General features: G+C 45.0%; 1 long non-coding RNA gene and 1 other non-coding gene across 2 annotated transcripts in view; one reads left to right on the plus strand and one right to left on the minus strand.

Moving 5' to 3' along the window:
* Positions 1-21,857, minus strand: part of LOC119457456 (uncharacterized) — a 233,798-nt gene that overhangs the window by 61,935 nt on the left and 150,006 nt on the right. The window contains exon 3 of the long non-coding RNA XR_005193269.2: positions 2,671-2,803. This is a non-coding gene — a long non-coding RNA (uncharacterized LOC119457456). The remainder of the gene's footprint in view (positions 1-2,670; positions 2,804-21,857) is intronic.
* Trnai-aau (transfer RNA isoleucine (anticodon AAU)) lies at positions 8,371-8,444 on the plus strand. Its single transcript has one exon. It is a non-coding gene; the product is annotated as a tRNA-Ile (tRNA).

The raw sequence follows: 21,857 nt of genomic DNA on the forward strand, positions 1-21,857 counted from the left end.
GGACCAACCCGAACGCACACACCGCGAGGCCACCGAGAGTCCGTGTGTGCACGCACCAAGACGCGAACTCCCCCCAGACGTACACATACAAAGACAGAATTGGCGCTGGTATAAATAAAAACGAGCGCGCTTCCCGGTACTTAAAATTTTTTTGCTTCCCGTTTACCTTTCTCTATAGCTCAGTTCGTGGCCTCTTTGTACGCTTAAGTGACCAGTCTATACGTGTATATGTGTGTGTATATATACTGTAAACTCTTCAAGAAACGTGGACGACAAATGCAGATGTTCAAAAAAAAAAAAGAATATAATAAGTGAATGTAATTTGATTTTACACTGACACTTCCTCCCAGTGCACGAAGTGCACGAATTAACGTTTTTTTTTTTCTTTTCTGTCCTTCCTCTCTCTCATACGCCTCCTCAACTTCTTCCGGAAACCAGAGTTCAAGACGCCAGGGGAACGCCAGTGAGCGCCACCACCGCGCTGCCTCATCCGCCTTCGAACAAATAATGCGGAGAGAGAGAGAAAAAAGAAACCACTCTGATGGCAACGTGAGCCACAAGGTGTAAAGACAATGAGGAGTATGAGGCTGAGCACGGGGATGAGTCTGAGAAGGAGGATGGCGAGAAGTGCCGCTAGAAAACGCAATAACGAAAGGAAAACGGGGCGGCTAGGACTCGGAGAAAACGGCCAAGATTTCCCGTGGGACTCCAGCGAGCGGTATGCCTCACGGCCCTCCCTCTGCCTCGCCTGCTACGTGGGCCTCGGACGACTTCCTTATGCTTATTACACGGCGATACCGCAACAAACAAACAAATAACCAAACAACAACAAAAGGAGGCCCAAAGATAAAAGCAGAATTAAAGAATATTTTTTCGTGTAAAGGTTGTTGAAGGGCGCATAATTCATTGCTGAGTGAATTATGAGCCTTATAAGTACACGGCAAACATGGTCCCACGAACGACTCGAGGCCTTATGCTCGGGGAATATTGTGGGTTGTTGAGAAGCAAGACTTGCCGTTGCTTACTGTTATATAAGCGTCTATGATAAGATTGGAGGTTCGGCGTTGCTGGTTTTACACGTTTATAGCGCGAAACCACACCGACAAGCGTTGTGTAACCATGCCGTGTAAAATGCAGTAAATGGTTAAGCTGCGGATTCGTCTTTCGCATTTTGCCATCAGAGATGGCCCGAACGAGCATTATAAATGGCGCATGTCGTGCTCCAAGGTGACTTTCTATTCCCCGAGGCTTTATCTATCCCCTTCAGTCACGGTGTGCACGTTTGGGGGCGCGACTTACTTTTGCCATTTCTGTGCAGTTGTGGCAAGGAAGAGACCACAAAAATTAGGCTTAGGGTAAATTGAACGTTCTGTTTACCTCAAGTACATTCATTTTAATTCTGAGGGAAATCTATCGCTACCGAATATCGCTTTGGAGAAAGGCACTACAGTGTTCGACGGGAGGTGTGACGTAAGACGTTTATGAAGCAACTGCGAATTTTTTTTTTCGTTCTAGTAATGCTTGCAACCAATAATTAACCTGTGCAAGTAATTTGCGCTACCGATTTAATTCCTTTTTTATGAAGAAACGTATCATTGCTGAGTGCACAATAATTAAATACTTAATCACTCTGTAATTACGGTGACTCACCATAACATGCAGAAAAAGTCATTGTACTGCCTTGACTTGCTCTTAATGAAGTCTGCAGCACCTTGGCATACAATTATGTAAATTAATACTTTTATCGACAGTCGATCACAATTCGTGACTGAAGGGGCTATAGTCTCGCTGGAATGCACTATAAGCAGCGTGCACGGTTTAGTGTTGAGCCTATAATAGTATATGTACTGGTACTCCAGTTGCATATTCATATAACAAGTTCGATCAGCGCACTTTTGAAAATGAAGGAAACATGGAGTTATATTTAACTATTTAACTTCAATTAAACTTGTCTGCTTGTTAGTTAGATTGTCTGTCCGTTTGGTTATGGGCAAAGATAAAGCGCTTTGTGACCGAATTTTTATGTGGAGATATACTCCTTTCTTTTCTTTCTTTCTTAATTTTTTTGTAACATTCCTACTTGCATCATCTTGAGCACTTCGGTTTCGTGAGCGTGCACTGAAGTTTCAGGATGCGAGTATTTCTGCGTTACGTTCACGATAGCACGTTGTCGTTGCAATTGGGAATAAAACCTGCAACCTCGCAATCAACATGCAGCATTCTCTTGTTAACGGGACACCACGGCGTGTAAAACCAACGCCACGTAAAACGACAGTCGTATACCTTGCGTTACCCCCTGTTCGTGCCTGTAAATGCTGTATGTAAGCGCATTGCACGCACGCAAGCACGCAGGCTACATACACAGGAATGCGCGCTGGCACACACACACGCACGCACACAGGGCAGAGAGACAAATCCAATAGTATTTCTGTTCGAACAGTAACGTCGTGTGGGGATGGGAATCCGGCAAAGTGAGGGCGGGGGAGAAGTAAGGTGTATGGCAAACGAGCAAATAGTGGCCGGCTTCGTGTAACGAATGTTTATCTTCCATGCCGGCCATGGCTGGCCAGAGGAAGGGGCGAAGGAAACATGCGCTCAGCGATGGACACAGCGAGCGAGTTCTTCGCTGTTATGTATACAGAGCACGCGCACAAACACGTATACACAGACCTTCTCTCGATACGGCAGAGTTTCGCGACCCGGATAAATGCGGTTGGAATCCGTGGAAAGCACCAGGCGTCATGCCTGCCTCGCTCGGACTGGGCGGTGCGGTGGGCTGCGCCGTCAGGCTCGCGTGCATGGCCTGCATAAAGAGAAGCGGGACGGTAAGGAGCCTTCTTACGCTATATGGCTTTCTTGCATTCATCTGGCGCATGCAGCGAGAACACAGAGAAAGTTTGTGCTGATTTTCACAGCAAGTAGTCGTTTTTTCTACGTCATTTCTAGTCGTTTTTTTTTTCTTCCCTTCATCATGTTGTTGGAACGTTAGAACGTGGATACGCGCACCATCAGCCGTACAGCCCAATAAAATTATCGGGCCTGTCATGGCTCAACGAATATTCTATCGTGAAGTTAACTTTGTAGTTCGTAGAAAGTCGAAGAAATCGGCAGTTAGGTTCGACATCATTGCGAAATACTCGGCGTGGTGGATTACTTCGCACCTGAGGCCTAGGCAGCCCATGACGGCGCCTGTGAATAGAGCAGCGCTCGCTAGGTATCACCTCGGTGCTATATCTTGTCTTGGTATATCTTGATATCTTGTTGGGGTTAGAAGTCAACCAAAGATCTGTAGGCCGCTTGGCTTTGAGAGCCCACGGTAAAACCTCAAACGAGGCAGAGCAGGGTGACATGGGTTGGGCCTCTTTTGAAGTCAGAGAAGGGCAGAGCAAAATTAGCTTTGAAGACTCAGGAACATGGATCAAAATAAATGGGTGGCTAAAGTGCACAAGTATCTGTACTTGAAAGGCATGGACACAGAATGGAGGAAGAGGTCAAGGAAGTTGGCAACCAAGTACGGGATAATTGAAAGTGTAAATAGACTACCAAGAGTCATCAGAAAGTGAGAGAAACAGAGACGGTTAAATTCGATGCAAAAAAAGGAAACAAAGAAGACCATGAAGATTTACAAGAATGAGAAGAAAGAAATTAGAAGGGAAAATCTGTACGATAACACAAAGTGCAGTGCCTTGCTATTTAAGGCTCGAGCTGGTTGCCTAAGAATAAACACATACCGGAGCAAATATTAGGAAGATGAGGCATTTCTATGCTGCAGCAAAAGTCCGGAGACAACTCAGCACATCTTAATAGAATGCGAACGGATTTACCCAGTGAGACCCGGAGGTAACGTACACCTTCGAGAAGTGCTTGGATTTAAATTGGAAGGAAGCATCAACTGGTCAGCAGTCGATGTAAGCAAGATACGTTTAGAGTATTGGCGGAAAAAAAAAAGAAGGGAAGAGAATTATACGACCGGATCCGTTACAGACATAGGTAGCGGTATAAGGTAGATAGAGAATTTGTGAGGAAAAAAAAAAGATTGAGGAGACGTATACAAAAATGCTATAATGAAAAGCATGTATAGCATACCTTATTAACTGAAGCAGGCCTGGTGACTATTTGTCACCGCCCCGTTTCAAAGGAGATGCCAATTAATCATCATCATCATCGTCGTCCGCACAGAAGGTACTAAAGCCGCAGCCCATAGCATGAGGGCTTTTTTTAGGCGCCTGCTGAAAATATCTGCGACAGGGACTAATTATAACGTTGACGTAGTAGTTCAGCGGAAACCCGCTAGGTGGAGAGAAGTAACTAAAGAAAAAAATGATACATCCACCCAATCATAGCAATTGCTACGAAGGAAACCCATACGGGTTCCTCGAAAGAAAAGCCTCGCAGTTGAAGAAAAATTCGTCCTGGTCCGGGACTCAGATGGTTAGCTCAGATGGTTGAGCGGCTGCTCCGGAAAGGCGGTGGTCCCGGGTTCGAGTCCAAGACCAGGACGAATTTTTCTTCAACTGCGAGGCTTTTCTTTCGAGGAACCCGTATGGGTTTCCTTTGTAGCAATTGCTACGATTGGGTGGATGTCTCATCTTTTGCCTTTAATTATAACGTTCACAAAATATGGAAACGGGCAGACGCCGAAACTTAAAAATGCTAGAAGGGTGTGGTTTTCGGCCGAGTTAGACATTTATAGAAAATACATATGGGACATAGGCAAATAAACAGGTACAACTCTGTATACAAGATGCAACAGTGCCATGTTTGTCGTGCATCTGTTTCTCTGCCTATGCATCGCGCTTGTAACGCGCTGTTGCGAGTTTGCTTTGGAAATGACAGAAATGAGGGGCCGGCCGAAGAAGTGCTGGCAGATACGCTGTGCACTGATCTCCTCTCCACAAGACTCCACCCACGCAGACCAAGCCTACGATCGAGAAAAATTGAGACTGAGACCCATGCAGGAAGCGTCGATCCCGCAATCCAACGAAACTAAGGCCGAGAAAGAAGAAATCAGAAATGATCTGAGAAGAAGGTAGGAGCCATGCTTTGAGGCAACAAGAGCAACAACAAGAAGGGCATTCGCTGGTCAAGACTTGCCGTTTGTTAAACGCTTGCGCATAATGGGGGAGAGGGCGAGGAAATGCGCCTCTTTTTTGGACGTTGGAACGCGTGCGGATTAGTTTTTCGCTCGCCGACGCTACTATAGACTGGCCCCTAATACATTTGCTAATACACTTCATTGTTGTGCTGCGCAAAAGGTAGTTAATAAGGAAGTATGGCTTACAAAAATGTTGATGATGATGAACGCTGCCAGTGAACTGTGATTACTGCCACAGGTTGTTTTTCTACCGGTGGCCATCTCCTATACTACTCCATCGCTTACGGAGATCGTTATCAGCATCAGCTTTATTATTTATTATTATTACGGCTACTTTTCTTCTAAGTGGATATTATTGTCAGGGCACAATGGAGCAGTATAGGATTTAGAACCATTGGTATTATTAATAATAGCATGGGTAATGCCCGTACATACATCGGGTGCTAAAAGTGCAGTGATTAACTACCAGTCCATATCTATCCTCTGAGCTGCGTCTAAGGTGTTTGAATCTGCATTGTATTCTCTGCTTTCTGTTAGTGCTAAGAACATTTTAATAGATGAATAACACGGCTCTGTGTCAGCTGGGTGCTCCACAACAGTGAACCTGGTTACATTTAAGACCGTGCTTCCAGTGTACACACAGCACAGAGTATAGGAGCCCATTAGATGCTGTTTACTTTTACCTAAGTAAAGCATTTGAGGTAGTTTGTCATGGGCGTCTTCGCACAAAGCTCACGCAAATGGCTATACCTTATTCCATCACCGCTCTATTATCTAATTGTCGAAGAAACAGAACTTGCTTCGTTAACATTAATGGACCGAGCTCTGCTCGTTATTAAGTCATTAGCGGAGCTCCTCAAGGATCCGTTCTCTGGTTTCTTCTCTTCTTATTAGATAACAGGGGGGTGATGGAAGGAGGTATGTCCATTTGCGTGAGCTTTGTGAGTCCATGACAAACTACATCAAATTATTTGCTTAAGTCAAAATAAACAGCGTCTAATGACACTTCATCAGCAATTCAACACTCTTCATTCCGTCTATATGCTGACGACATAAAGCTATTTAGGACTATCGAAAGTGTTCGCAACTGCATCGACCTCCAAAAAGAAGATTTTTCACTTTTAAACAAACTGGTGCAGAGACAATAAGGTACACTTAAACGCTTCTGAAAACTATATTAGCTTATACGTGAAAAATACCATATTAGCTTACACGCGAAAAACACACCATGTGCAGTTTTTATACACCCTTCGAGATGTTCCATTGCCTAGGGTCGATGAAATGAATGATCTTGGTGTGTACTTCGACAAAACGCTATAGCTTCTCTTCAAATGCTTCATATGCGAAACAACGTGCCCTTCGCGCTCTTGCTATTTAGGTTAGGGGACACAAGTCGCACCCAAGCGTAGGGGGACGCCAACCACCGGGCATACAAAAGAACTCAAAGCGAGCACAAAAGAGCGCTAATTACGATGGAACTGCGTCCCCCAGCGCTTGGGTGCGGCTTGCGTCACCTTACCTAAAACTCTCTATTGTTTTTCGTATATTGCATGACTTCCAATCGCCTGTTGCCTTTCTGGAATTGTATTCTACGGTGTGTCTTCCACTACTAGAGTATGCCTCTGTAGTCTGGGGCGGAACGTACAATTATACTTCCGACATCATTGAACGCGTCCAGAATAAATTGATATCTATTTTCAAGCACCACTTTTCGCGTTCTGACGGCCATAGTTCTGCCCTCCCAAATATACTTCAACTCACACCTCTAAAATCACGACGTATTAAATCAGACCATCTGTTCCTCTATAAGGAGGTCCATGGCATTATACGTTGTCCAAAGCTTCTTGATCATGTCTGTATTAACATATTTCAGAGTTCATTTCCTCTGTTTTGTGTATATGTAGATAATCACGTTGTATCATTAGTTCCATTTTACACCCACCTCCTCGTTTTCGGTTTCCCTATTTGTAATTACTCCTTCTCGCATTGTTTTGTCTACCACAGTTGTCCTCTCTGCATATTTTGTCTCACGTATTACCTTTCAAGTGCACCAGTACGAACGCTCCATAGCTGTTCCTGGACACTATAATAAGCATTATGCACATCATCAAACCGGTGCTAGGTGAATGGAAAACCTGCTATCACCAAGAACGCTTCATGGAGGTAATTTTAGCCAGACTCCGAATAGGGCACACACACCTCGCACACAATTATCTACTCATAAAGGAAGCACAACCGGTATGTGATAAATGTCAAGAACCACTTACGGTACTACACATTCTAATTACGTGCCCACATATCGAAAGACAAAGACAAAAACATTTCCACTGTCTATACGATCTGCATGTACCACTACACCCCATTCTCATTTTGGGAGACGATTCCCTTGTCCCTTGTACAGATGTAGTGAAATTTTTGGACGAAGTAGGCTCTTTGAACAGACTTTAAATAACGCAGGTTTTACTCTTTTCTATCATTGACTTTAACACCCTGTGACTGGCGCCACAAAGCCTAAGTCGCTTTTGCGCCCCCAATTTAACTAACTAACTAACTAACTAACTAACTAACTAACTAACTAACTAACTAACTAACTAACTAACTAACTAACTAACTAACTAACTAACTAACTAACTAACTAACTAACTAACTAACTAACTAACTAACTAACTAACTAACTAACTAACTAACTAACTAACTAACTAACTAACTAATAAACATTAGATAGATAGATTGATTGATTGATTTTGTTTGAATACATAAAACAATCGAGAGGAGAAAGCTACCTGGCAACTGCCACCTGGAGGGGCACATAAGAAAATAATAGTGAGTGACGAACAGGAGAGTGAACTAAGAGAAAGAAAGGGTGGATAACAACACATTAATAAAACATGCATGTGTGTCACACGCTCATCGGGCGGGACCAAGCTAATCCTAGAATATGCGGCAATCACGTAAGAGCCTCTAACAGCGGAGTGTACCATGACGTCACTGGAGCGAAAACAAGCCTAACGAAACACGTATGCGATAACGTGTAGTGAAACTGTTTGCCGAAGGTAATCGCACGTTATTCTCCTACAACCTTTAATCAGCAGTTACAGTGAGTTAAAAATATATGTCATGCTAAAGGCTAGCTTCAAACAGTGGTATTTTATAAAGGCTGCGCAGTTCAAGCGATGCACGAATAAAAAAAAAAAAAAAAAAAACTATCCATTCAAAATCACCGAATAATGTTATCTCAGTATACACTACATATGCATTCGCTACTTGTCTCGCCTGGCCTGCTAGCTCAGTCGGTTAGAGCGTCGTGCTAATAACGCGAAGGTCGTAGGTTCGATCCCTGCGCAGGCCAACATTTTTACTCGTCTCTTGTACAACGTGAGTTACGTCAAAACGCACATCAATAAACAACTCTCTACCTTTCCCCTAAAGAATAACCATGACAAAACAGTTTCAACCAAACTGGTACGCTCTCTCGATTGGTTCTTTGTTTTTGCTTCCCTTTTAGGAAATATGCCTCCTTCTTTACCAGTTCTTTTCGGGTATTGCAACGCCTATGCAACGCTCGCATACTATTCTAATATGCATAGTATACAATGAATAATGTATGAAGTAATGTACACAGCAATAAAGTTTGATCTGATTAACCACCACGGAATAAAACCGCTACTGGAAGGCGTAACGCTGTTCGAACGTGCTCGCAAAAGCGGCTGAAAGCACTTGTATACGCCGCGATGACTCAAGCAGTACATTTCATTACAGAGGAATTCATTTGCAATATATCCCATGCGTGTTGTATTCCCGGTTTCTTTCGGATACAGGCACCTCTGTTTTCATATACATGATGACGCAAGAGGTTAGGCTGCTCGGACTCGAAGCAAATAAAACAATGTAACAAAGCAAAAATACACTTAAACAAATTCAATCTATTTTGACCGCAAGAATAAATTACGGTAGCCATATTTATAATTGTAAAATTACTGGTCACAGTCACCAAATCCTTTCATTGTAGCTTTCTTGTTATTTTGTTGTAGTTTGTGAAAGTTACTTTAAATTAAGCATCCAGCTTTATTTTTTCTTGCGTGCGATTACAAACAAATCAAAGTAGGAATGCTTACTTCCGAGGCAAATATAAATAGGCCGTGCCGATGTAATTATTATTATTTTATGTTTCGATTCATAGTATAGGGTTTAGGTGGGGTCAGCACTTTCACAGGGTGTTGAGTTAGAGAAAATGCTGTGATATTTTGGGCTAGAGAATGGGTGTGCGATTGTTGAGGAATGGGCGGTGACGCGAAACATTAAGGCCAGTGTGTGGGAACGGAACGAAAACAAAAACAAAAAATGATAAAAAACGATATTTTCGAACGAAAACGTAACGGAAACGTTATTTATTATTTTGTTTCGGGGTGAAAACGAAATATTTTTGATCGGTTTTCGGTTCAAGGGGAAAGTAGGCAACCCGCAACAACAGACGTCCGGCAACGTCAGAATTAACGCGTATCTCAGGGTCCACATAGGCGCGTATCTCAGGCAGCGATAGTTCGAACGCTCCACATTATCATCTAAGCCTGCCGCTCGGTGCACTAGCAGATCGGCATCGTAGCAAAACCCAGGGCTCGCGCGCTGAAGAGCTTATCGTTTCGTTTTCTACGGGTACAACGCTTTGTTACCGAAGCTTTATCGTTAGTTTATGTTCGTTTAAGTTCGTTTTATCGGAACAGTGGTCTCGCATTTCGGCGAGTACACTCGATGACGTGTTGCTTCTGACATCATGTTGCCATGTTGCCTTGACTCAAGTCACTGAGCATGACCTCAGAATTCATAATTCATAATAGCCCGAATAACGCGAAGCAAGGATGGCCTCACCGAGACGACTAGTACAAGCCCTCGTCGTCAGCCGCCTCACATTCGCGTTAACGTATCAAACGGTAACCGCGCCCATATACAAATAAATTGAGAAAAATATTTGAGAAATATATGGACAAACATAAATACTGAGAAAGTTTTTCTCGAAGTATTGAAAAAACTAAATACTATACTTTTATCGCTACCTTGCTTCGAAAATTTTTGCATGCGAATCAAAACCGTTATGAACCATAACGGATCATCTTTTTTTTTTTCTTCCTTCCGGAGCAGAACTGGAACAGAAATTTCTTCAGTGGAACGACACTAAAACCAGAACGAAAAACATTTAGTTCCGACACCCTGATTAGGACAGTGTACTATAAAATATAGCCCTCACAGTACGCGTGGCGTTGCTCTTAGTTAATTAAAAACCTGCATGGGGTTTACTGACATCTCAAATGTGAATAATATTCTAAAATTAGTGGTGAAGAGGGGGAAGAAGTAAGCTAGCGTGGGCACATTTAGAATGGTCGTCAGATGACATAGACGCATCCACTTCAGTCATGAAGGAAAAAGATAAAGATAACTCCCGAGACTTCATTTCTAGGTAAAATCATACCGATGCAGCATATATGAAGGGGCTCTTTCAGGGCACCTACTCCTGGCAATACTAGGTTAGTACTATTTTTGTTTTTGTTTTTACGGATACGCAGTAAAGGAGAAAGGAAGACTATTTTTCAGCGGGAAAGGACACATAAACTGTCACTTCTTCATGTTTTAATGAGTTTTAAACAGGGAAGAAGTAGCTAACTTCACAGATTTCTTGGTTAGATAGATAACAAAAATTAAATATAAATGATACAGACCCATCTCAGATTTTGCAATCAATAGAAAGCGCAGCTTTCGCGAAGCTGTTAATTAAATTTCGTAAAACCGTTAATCTCCGGCAACGCGCCCTTGCTTAGCGATTACGTGCCTGCCTTCCAAACCAGCAATGCACCGAAGCCCTCACCACGTGACCCACGTGATCAACGCGATCGCTGCTTGTGCTGTCTCCAGGATCGGGCCCCTTTTCATTACGCCATCTCAGGTATTAGCCAAGTTTTATGCATTGCACTATCTCCAGGACCGGTCCAGCTTACTCGGCAAGAAGCAAATAGACCAGACGTGCTAAACCCCGGGAAAGAAGGCATATAAAGTTTTCCTTTATTGCATAAATTACGCGCTTTGAGGTGTTTATTTGTAGCAGTGAGAATATATTTAGATACCGTTCGTTGTTTCACCATGTGATTCAGTATAGAGAAGAGAGCGAAGCCGACGACACATTGGTTGGGGTACATATAGACGTAATCCGTTAATGTATATGAGTACTGCCCTGTGTACGACCTATTCGGCCGGCCAGCAGCAACAACAGCAGCAGCAGCAGCCACAGTCAGTTAAGTACGGGAAGATATCGCCTAAAAAGCTTCTTTTCGAATTAAACACCGAGATATACAGATGCACAATCATGCAAGGAATATGCTATGAAAGTCATACGCAGCCTTGCTTCATCAACAGCAAAATGTTTTAGGAATAAAAGGAGCGGATTTGATGAGTGATATACGCACATGTTCTTATATGACACAGTATCGCCCCCCTTCCCTTCCCTCCCACCCCTTCCCTCTTTCCTCCATGTGCTCTTGTAGTTTTCAGAATTCTTTTCCAAAGAGACAGATGGCTTTCGCGTGCTCGCAGGCGGCACCGGCTCCGTCTCGGCCAGACCGCCGAAGCACGCCCATATCGCGTACTGCTCACGCCAGGGGGAGCCACTATACGCTCCGTCACGCCAGGGGGAGCCACTGCAAACAGCATCCGTCCATTCGGTGCTGCGTTCTGCGTTGTATACGTACAGGGTGTGTCTCGGTAGTCGCGACGGGCTTTCCGTGACACGCGACGTGCTGCTGCAGTGAATCTGGGACACAAAGAAACGGGGGCGGTCGAAAGAACGAAAACGAAACAACAAAACCAAAAATGAGGGACGATATTCGAGGAGACGCCCATAGTGCAAATTCCTCGGCGCGCTCCACAGAATGCGCAAGATATGTTCGCAGTTGGCAACGACTGAAACGCGATGATTCTGTATAGCACGTGGTTACCGCACGCTGTAACGTGGTTCCTCATTACGGCATGCATAGCGGTGATGTGCGCGGTGCACGCTTCGTTCAAAGGCATTAAATAGGTTGTGTGCCTCTCACCGCCATGGCTCTCATAATGTTGAATGATTTCTAAGTGAATTGTTTCCAGCCACGCTACAGAGCATGCGGAGCGCTAATGTGTTTGTCAAGTTGTATTTTTCTCTCTGTATTTCATCTCATTTCTGTCTTCTCGAATGACAATTATTAAATGTCAAAAAGCGATCTACAAGCATTTCCAATCGACCAATCGCGCCGTTAGGCATGCTTCCGAATAAACGCGTTTCACGCGTTGTGATGTTGCGTTTGTAAATAAATAAACCAATACATAAATAAATGAATAAATAAAAAAAATCGAGAGACAGGAAGCGACGATTGTACCATCATGACGTGTTATGGAAATGCTGCACTTCAAAATTTATTTCGCCTGCAGTTTGGTAAGTGAAGCTTTCATCCGTCAGGGCAGGTTGACTATTAACTATAAAATAACGATACCAACGTCTAGAGCTATAAATGTAACATCACCGATTATGTAGAGATAAAACCGAACGCAGGTAAATGATATCATATATAGTTGAGATTGAGAGAGTGAAGTGGGAGTCCAAGTGCGTGTGATAGAAACAGCTGGTCAATTACTGCGGCATATATTAGGTGCCAAGAAAAGGGATTTATGTTCAATGGCGGCAATAGATAATGTGGAGTGATTAGATAGGAAAATTGTTGGGCATACCGTGGGCTCAATTGACGCAGCACTTAGGTATCTCTGTGGGAGAGAAGCCTTTGTCAAGCATTGATAATTAGGCTGCTTCTGCTGCTATAGACGATAATAACGAATCTCCGGTGGTCAAAATATTCCGGAGCCTTCCATCAACAGAGTTCCCTGCAAATATTACTGGAGGGAAAACAATACAAAAACAGAGACTATAACGTATACAGTGCAACACAAAATATGACACAATAACGTTATACAATACTAGTGTAAAAAAAGCGTTTCCAGCCGTTGCTGAAAAGAGTCGGCCGATTGAAAGTCTATGAAGACATTCTAATCAAATCTATTTCACTCAGTAATTGTTCTCGGTAAGAACGAGAAGTTGAATACATTAACTGTTCAGTTAACTTCTTCTAAATTGTTCGCTTGTGCTTGTGCTTTGCATGCTACCCTACTGCTACCACTCCTGTTATAGCCCTATAACATGGGCTGGAGTATGTGTAAATAAAAAAAAAATTAAGAAAGCGTAAGAATTATTAGTACGCGCTGATATAGTCGTCCAAGGGATGGGGGGGGGGGGGGGGGGCGCTAGTATAAGGTAAAATCTAGTTTGATATTTCTATACCGCGTTTCTCATAAACCACAGTGCCATTTATCCGGCAACTAATCCGGCAACGTTTATCGGCAAACCACAGTCCCGTCCTATCGGGCATGCATTATTAATTCACAGACACAGCTTTACACAAGCGTGCGATCGCAAGAAACTCGTAACGTAAGAGCAAATGCTCAATGCCCGACTTGAGGCAGTGCCTGGAAGGACAGCCGATCAACGGGTATAACAGAAGGGGAAAAACAACCGCCGCGATAAATGCGGAAGTCCATGATAACGAAAGAGTACACGAACCACGACGTGCTTATCACACTCGCCTTTCACAAGGCAACCACGTCCATATACGTATGTGTGTGAAGCGCGCGGGTTTGAAACAATGGATTGCTAGACTTGAAATAAATACCGTCACAAAGGAAAAAAAAATATGGGGTTTTACGTGCCAAAACCACGATCTGATTATGAGGCACGCCGTAGTGGAGGACTCCGGAAATTTGGACCACCTGGGGTTCCTTAACGTGCACCTAAATCTAAGTACACGGGTGTTTTCGCATTTCGCCCCCATCGAAATGCGGCTGCCGTAGCCGGGATTCGATCCCGCGACCTCGTGCGCAGCAGCCTAACACCATAGCCACTGAGCAACCACGGCGGGTGTCACAAAGGAAAAGTGCGTCACGTCTGCTCGTCTATCGTTAGACAGCTTTCATAAAGGCCCCGTAGCCTTCCTCACTGATGTGTATTCCCCTCGAGTAATACGAAAGTCGGCACCTCAATCCCTTCCAAGACGGAGGCTAAAGACATGTGCCCTGCATAAACTAAACGTTTTAAGAAATTGTTTAACGTGCAGATACTGCACAGTCGGTAAGGAGGGACGCCGTAGTGAGGGGCTCCGGATTAATTCGCTGGACATTCAAGCGTGCCAGTAGCAGCGAGCGAAGGTTCGTGTGGTCTATCGCTTCAACGGAAACTGAGTGGCGAAAGCACAGTGCATACAAAGGTAGGAGCCGTGTTGCAGATCGCTTTCAAGATACGGTGCGCGCAACCGCCCGCGCAGTGCGCAGTTGCTCGCAGAGCTGAAGCCGCACCCCCTCTCTCCCGCGCTGCTTTCCCCCTTTCATCCTTTCGCCTGCGAGATTCCATTTCCCCTTGCGCGTGGTCGCAAGATACGCTTTTGGTGCCGCGGCTAAATGTCGCCTCCCCTACCTCTCTCCCATCCCCCCACGGCCTTTCGCATGACGGCAGACGTCGCGTTTGCTCTCCGCCGTGCGTTCGCTCTCCGTGAAAGCGCGCGTCCTCCACGCGCTTCACTACAGCATACGGCGCGCGGCGACTATTTTATCGCCCTTGGACTTTATTTATACGCAACCTCACGGCGACGGCAGAAATCTGCTTGGTATGTCCATATAATTGCTATCACAATAAAAACAAACAGGAACACGTAACAGAAAAGGCGTTCCAGTCAAAGGCGTTCACATCGACCCGTCGATCTGAATAAGTGCAGTAGCGCTTGCACGGCCTTCTGATGCGATGTTAAGTCGCGTCGATGTTGCCAAGTTCTTTCTACCGACAGAGGCAGGTCGTCCAATTGGTTCAGCACGAGGGTAAGCGATTGTCTCTGCACACTGTACTGCGGGCAGTGGCAAAGAACATGCCGAATTGTTTCCGTGTTGCCGCAATCGCCACATGCTGCGGTGTCGGTCATGCCTATATCACCGTTGTTTCTATGGGTGGACATATGGAAAAGTGCCTATTGGATCCCTGTCGGGCCTTTGCGATAAAAGCTTGAGAATGTGTGGCGTAAACGACGCTACTGGCATTCGGTGTTTATCAGTACATTATCAACGTAATTAAGAATTCCGCACTATATTTATTACGTCCATGTCGTATCACAGATACGTCCGGCATTAAGTGTTTGGGGCGCGAGGCAAATTGAGATACTATCTATAGCAGTGCATAAAGTGCAAGTTGCGCTGGAGCACGTCCGCAAATACGATCTTGAATAACGAACCAATCTATGCCCCCGGCATCTGCTGCTTATCTTTCCATTCGTTGTAATCGTCACCCTTAGAAAGCACATGAACTGCCCGTAGCTTGGTGCTTCCGCGTCCTCCACTCCTTATCATCTTGGTGATATCTTATCAAGGCGAGAGCCGCACTTTCACTCGAGCAGGTAGTATTGCGCATTAATTGCTTTATTGGCATGCGCTTCATGCACATGATGCAGATCCGTGTACACCTTACCAAATACCCACAGCGATTACTCAGTGGTTATGGCGTTCTGTGCTACTGAGTCCGCGGTTGCGGGTGCGATTACAGGCAGCAGCGGCCGAACTTTAATAGTGGCTGAATGAATAAAAAAAAAAAAAAAAACGCCCCTATACAGAGCGCTGAATACGCATCAAAGAACCCCAAACATATATTGTCCGAATCCCTTCACTAAGGCGTCTGTTATAGATATATACTGTGGTACTTTTGAAACGCTAAAACGAATCAATCGATGGATTGATTAGTACAACACACCTTTACTGAATAGCACCAAACCATTCATATAGCCCCGTTTGTGGTGGCAATGTCGAAATGTTTTGGACACTTGCTCATACATTGCCTTACTTTGAGTGTATTCATCGCCCTTTGCTGCCGAGCAAGCTTCAACTGCTTCGACTTCCGCGAGCTTCACTTTCTGGCTTCTTGTTCCCAAAGGCCCACAAAGATGTTGCGGAATAATTTACAGCCAAGGGGACACCTGACTCTTGTCTCCTGGAATGCTTCTTCTCTGTATTTGTGCAATACGGCATGGCACCCAGCCACCCACTAATGCCCATGCTCTAACAACAGGGTTATAACGTCTGGGAACATGGTGCCGCCGCAATGGACCACTGTCTGTCCAGTGGTCCAATGCCAGTCCGAATGTCCAATGCCAGTCCAGTCGCTCTAAATAATTTGGGAGCGACTGGACAGGTACTGTAAAAATACAGGAGACTACATTTTAATAATAATTTTAATAGTCGCATAGTCACAAAGGAGTTGAAATTAGCGTAGAAAGTGTTTTTGCTCTGCCACTCCAGATGAAGAAGGAATTGTGACTATTAAACTTGAGATTTAACAGACCTGCTCTGCTAAGTCTGGCTAAATCTGTTGTAATTGAAGTACATCGATTTAAAAGAGATATTCTGGGGTTCTAGATGCCAGATAGAGACAGAGAAAAGTCATAAGGGAAAGGCAGGGAGGTTAACCAGGCTGAGTTCGGTAGGCTACCCTGCAGTGGGGAAGGGATTAAACTACTATATGATTATGAGGCCATATAAAGTATATAGGAGGCTATGATGAGGCACGCCGTAGTGGGAGACTCCGGATTAGTTCTAACCTCCTGGGGTTCTTTAACGTGCACCTAATGGACGGCCCACGGACAATTTTGCATTTCGCCCCCATCGAAATGCGACCGCCGTGGCCGGTATTTGATCCCGCACCCTCGGGCTTAGCAGCCCAACACCAAAGTCACTAGGCCACCACCGCGGGTGAAGTACTTTCATATTTAACAAATTGTTCAGGTGCTGTTGCGGCTCGCCTCTCCGGAACGAACGTCCGCGTCACCGGGCCAAAAACAGCGCCAAATGCTTCAAACTAAATCGCTCGGACAACGCAGGCAATTCGGGCGCTTCAAAACGACGCTTCCAGCGGCGAACCCACAATGCGAAACCTTTTAACTATGCTGCATGTGCGCAGAGTTTGACGCAGGAAGGCGCCAGTACAGCGGCTATATATATATAACACCTGCAAGCCCAGACATGACGACCGAGCACCGACCACGCGTGCTTCGACTATATAGCGAAAATGTTCCCGAGAGTGCATAAAAGTTAGAACGCGATTAAACCTACATTGAAGTCGCCGAAGGACAATGTAGTGCTGGTCGAGTTCGGGGTGAGCAGTTATAATAATAATAATAATAATAATAATAATAATAATAATAATAACAACAACAACAATAATAATAATAATCATCATCATCATAATCGTCATCACCGTCAGTTTTCTCCCTCTCCGCTGGCGTATCTGGTCATGCAAACTTCAGGCTGTTGTGCTAACGCTACACTTCGACATTGGAATCCGCCGGACTTTACCTAGATTATATTCGTTGGACGTCGTCTGCAACCGGGATTCTCCCGTCGTGGAGCAATTTAAGTGTGCCGCCTAGATTGGACATGGCATTCACGAATGGCGCTGTTGGTCATTCCTCCAAGGAATGACCAACAGCGCCGTATGCAACTCTTGCGGATGGGATGAGACCATAGAACACATTCTGTGCCGTTGTCCAACGTACAACTCTCAACGGGATGTTCTGCGTGTGTCTCAGCCACATGGACGATCGACAGGCCGTCCTCGGAAGCTAAGGTCCTGGCACCCTGGCCGAAGACCTCTGGTGTGCACAAGGCCACCAAAGCGCTAATGCGCTTTTTGAAGGCAACCGGACTAGATGAGCGCTTCTGAGTGAACATTCATCATGAGTGAATCTATATGTCAGTGAACTTTTGTGTGCTGTGGCTCGCAAAATGACTCTCCTTCTTGATGCTCATCTTTCCGCCTTTCCCCCTGCCCACGTGTAGGGTAGCCAACCGGGCGAGATCGACCTTGGTCTGCCTCCCTATCTTTTCTCTCTCTCTCTCTCAGGGACTGACGATCCCATTCAACAGGGCCAAAGGTCCATTGAAGTCCACAAAAAACGATAGTTGCATGCTGCTTTCATTGTAACAAACTGTGCGGCATACCAGACACCATTCACAGCAACTCCACCGAGATGTCATCTCCGTTAATTCTCGATTTGTTAAGGCCTCTAATTCTGAAAACGAGCCCTTTCTACACAATAACAACGCCGCAGACTGCGGCGTTGTTCATCGATTGTATATAAACGGGCTCCGATGATTCGTGTGGACGAAAATTGCATAGACGAGAGTTTATTAAGGGGCCGATACATTTCTTACTACTCTCGCATGCTTGTAAAGCACGTGACTACGAAAACACCTCCTTCGCAAACTTTCTCGCAGGAACAAATAAACAAGCGAACGGACCGGGCTGTGTATATATTTCACCATATATCAGCCGCTCGTTTTTGTCAGAGCAAACACATCAAGCGTTATCTCACGGTCGTATTCTGCCATGTACACACACGAAAAGCCCTCGCTAACGGCAGACTGTGTTGACATTTCCTTAAAATTTATTTTTTTCTAGGTATATCTTGTTCATACAAGCGCGAAGAATGAACGGTAAATACGCGTCTCGGCGTATATAGATACTTACGAACGCACACGTATCGACAAGAACACACGTGCAAGCGATCACGAACACACGCACACATGCACGCACGTACTACGTGCGCGTATCAGTGAGAAAACAAGGCATCCTTATTTACGCGAAGACGCAATTTATCCGCCGCCTATATTTGTATAAAATCCTGAGAAGATCTCCAGATTAGGAGGTATACGGCCCGACCGGTGCACGTCGATACGTATCGCGCTGTGGGCGTGTTATACGCGCAACGCGTGCATCTACACGTATGTGCGGTACTCACACACATATCTGTATAGGAGCGAGCCAAGGCTGGCCGAGAAACGAGCGGGATAATAATTCTGTTTGATCGGCAAGGGCCCGGAGGCGGCGGCGCGCTTATAAACCGAGCTATAAAGATATCCCTCGGATATATATCGACAATCCCGTCGACCGGCGCCTGTTCGGTGTGTGTACATCGACGAGGGCGTGCACACATGTGTATGGGCTACACGAACTCCATGCTATACAGGCGCACAAGCGTATGAGCTCAAGGCCTATGTGTACGCGTAAACCTTGTTGACACGAGCTGATGGGATGACATGTTGGATATGGCGATGAGAGCCGGAAAGGGAAATAAACATAAAAATGGCGGCTGGCGCGAGGGTGGCGCCATCTCTGTAGGTTGTCCGAGAAAACTGAAATCACAGCTCAGTGCCTCGGTCTCATATCATCCCAAGAGGGATACATGAGCCTCCATTCGTCGTAATTTCTGGAGATGTAGCAAAGTGCTTATTTGTGAACCCTCTTTGTACATTGAAGCTACTTTTCTAGGCAAAGCCCAATCATGAGATCTTTTACCGCTTTAGACAGTCGTGCTTGTCTACCCTTAACTTGAAGGTAACTTAGAGATATATAGTTTGAAAAATATTAAGAAAGACGTCCGGAAAAACATTTCGAGCAATTCATTATCATCATTATCCCTTAATGCATTTTCGCTACTAATGACGTGTTTTGTGCCACGAACTGGTGACCTTGCCAAAAAAAAAAAAGAAGAAAATGAAAATTCAACCACCCCTGGCTGGAGGTGTTCGCTGTCTCTTCTGACCGGGTGTGCTCACATTCTGCACATTGCGAAATTCCACCGTGTTCCCGTTTTGAGCTCTCAGAGACGGCGTATCCAGCCTATGATCCTATCAGAGCTGACGAGGTGGTGAATTTGACAATATGGCAGAATTTGACATTATCCAGAATAACACCTCAAGGGTGTCCGTCCGGACATTGTCAGATACCGCAATTCTGGCGTTTTGAGCCAACGAGAGAGGCAGCTGCATAAGCCAATTACAGCTGGAAAGATGGCAATTTTGATAACATGGCTGAACTTGGCCGTAGAAAAATAGGGCGAGCTAAGGGTGTTCAGATTTAGTCGCCTAACTTTGTTCCTTCCCGGGCGCAAGTGCATTTAGTTCTCTTTCTAATTGCACTGACTTCATCACCACTATTCGTTCGCTTCGTTTTTCTTGCAATGTTCCCGTTCAAGCCTATGTGAATATCTGATTTCGTTCTTTAATGCAGATTCTAATCAATATTTAAGCACGAACATTTTCCCACGAGACTGGCTAGCCTCTCACGCAAGCCCTATAGGCTAATGCGGGCCACAACCCAACGTGTAATGACTGCAGTGTGGTCGTGAAGACGTGTGTTCTGTGTGGCTGTCCTCGATAAACTGTACGGAGATGATCGATAGCTCGCTTTCATCATAGACGATTGTCAGAACAAACTATTTTTCAAGGGTCGACCTCATAGGCCATCGGCAGCGCAGGGTGGCGAAGACACTATACTAAAATTCTCGAGGACAACAAACCTGAACGAGCGGATTTAACCTCAATTGGTGTTTTTTTTTTTTTTTTTTGTGCTGCACGTTATCCTGTGCGGTGGTAGTGTGCGTTGACCTCGTGACCTGTTGTGATCGTGCGTCTGTCTCTCTCTTCCTTGTCTTTCTACTTCCCCTCCTCCCCCAGTGTAGGAAAACGGGGGCTGAATTCACAACGCTTTTCGTTAGTAAGTGATGTTTGCCATTTGCCGGTGCCTTCGCTAATATATGCCCGCCATCACGATTGGCTGGAACATGCTCCTACGAACAACTCTAGCATAAATACTCTTTTGTGGATACGGCCTCCAGATTTTCTGTTATCGTTAACCTCCCTGTCCTTGTCATTTCCTTCATATCCCTCTCTATCTCTCTCGAGGCAATGAATTATTATTATCAGGCGCAAAAGCCAAGGCAAAGCGTGTAGGCGAAATGAAGTGATTGTATTTAGCTAAGCTAAAGTATTTGGTAACCGTAGGAGAGGTTGTAATATTGCATATATCCTGACCTCCTTAACAAAGTAAAAAAAAATAAATAAATAAAAAAGAACGAGTGGAAGGAAAGACGACGTCGACGCCGGCGGGAGTCGTACCCGTACAGCCCTCGCAAGGAGGTTTTTTAAAACCTCCTTGAGTCTCCACAGGTCACGTGTGGAGCCAAGTGACAGCATATCCCTCTGGTAGGCTGTGTCGACACTTGATTGCGTATAGTTATGCACAACCTAGCCGATGACGATTTCTATTGGCCTCCATTTCGAAACGAGGCGGCGACAAATAGTGACCTAGCCTGCTTGAGCGCATGATCTGTTGTTCTTTAATTATGAATCTACTTAAGTCTTGAATACATGTTAGCTTTAGATTAGAGAGTATGTGGTTTTTGTCCCCTGCTAAATTGGTTTTGACTTGCATATACAGTATACGACGCAACGTTCTTAATAAACATTTAGGTGTCAATGAGCGCTCGTCAAGTCGTCTATTCTGTCCCCGTCTTATTTCACGCTTCTTATACATATCGTGAATGAAATCCAACTAGACCAACTTGTACTCCGACGAGTGCATTCGCATGACATCGCTTCTAATTGGCTGACTCTATTGCCTCCACACCAGTATGGCTTTACTCTGAAACACAGAGCGTGGCAACAACTCTTTAGAGGATTGCAAACGAACGAAGTTGCATCGTCTTCTTCATACATGTCGCGCTCAAAAACGCTGCGTCGTACGAGGGGTGACATCTTAGAAGGCAAAAGCTACATAGCAGTGAAGAGGAGCGAATGATCGAGTCTTGGACATCGCGTAGAACAG

This window comes from Dermacentor silvarum, chromosome 7 (assembly GCF_013339745.2).
Source record: "Dermacentor silvarum isolate Dsil-2018 chromosome 7, BIME_Dsil_1.4, whole genome shotgun sequence".
Taxonomy (NCBI): Eukaryota; Metazoa; Arthropoda; class Arachnida; order Ixodida; family Ixodidae; genus Dermacentor; species Dermacentor silvarum.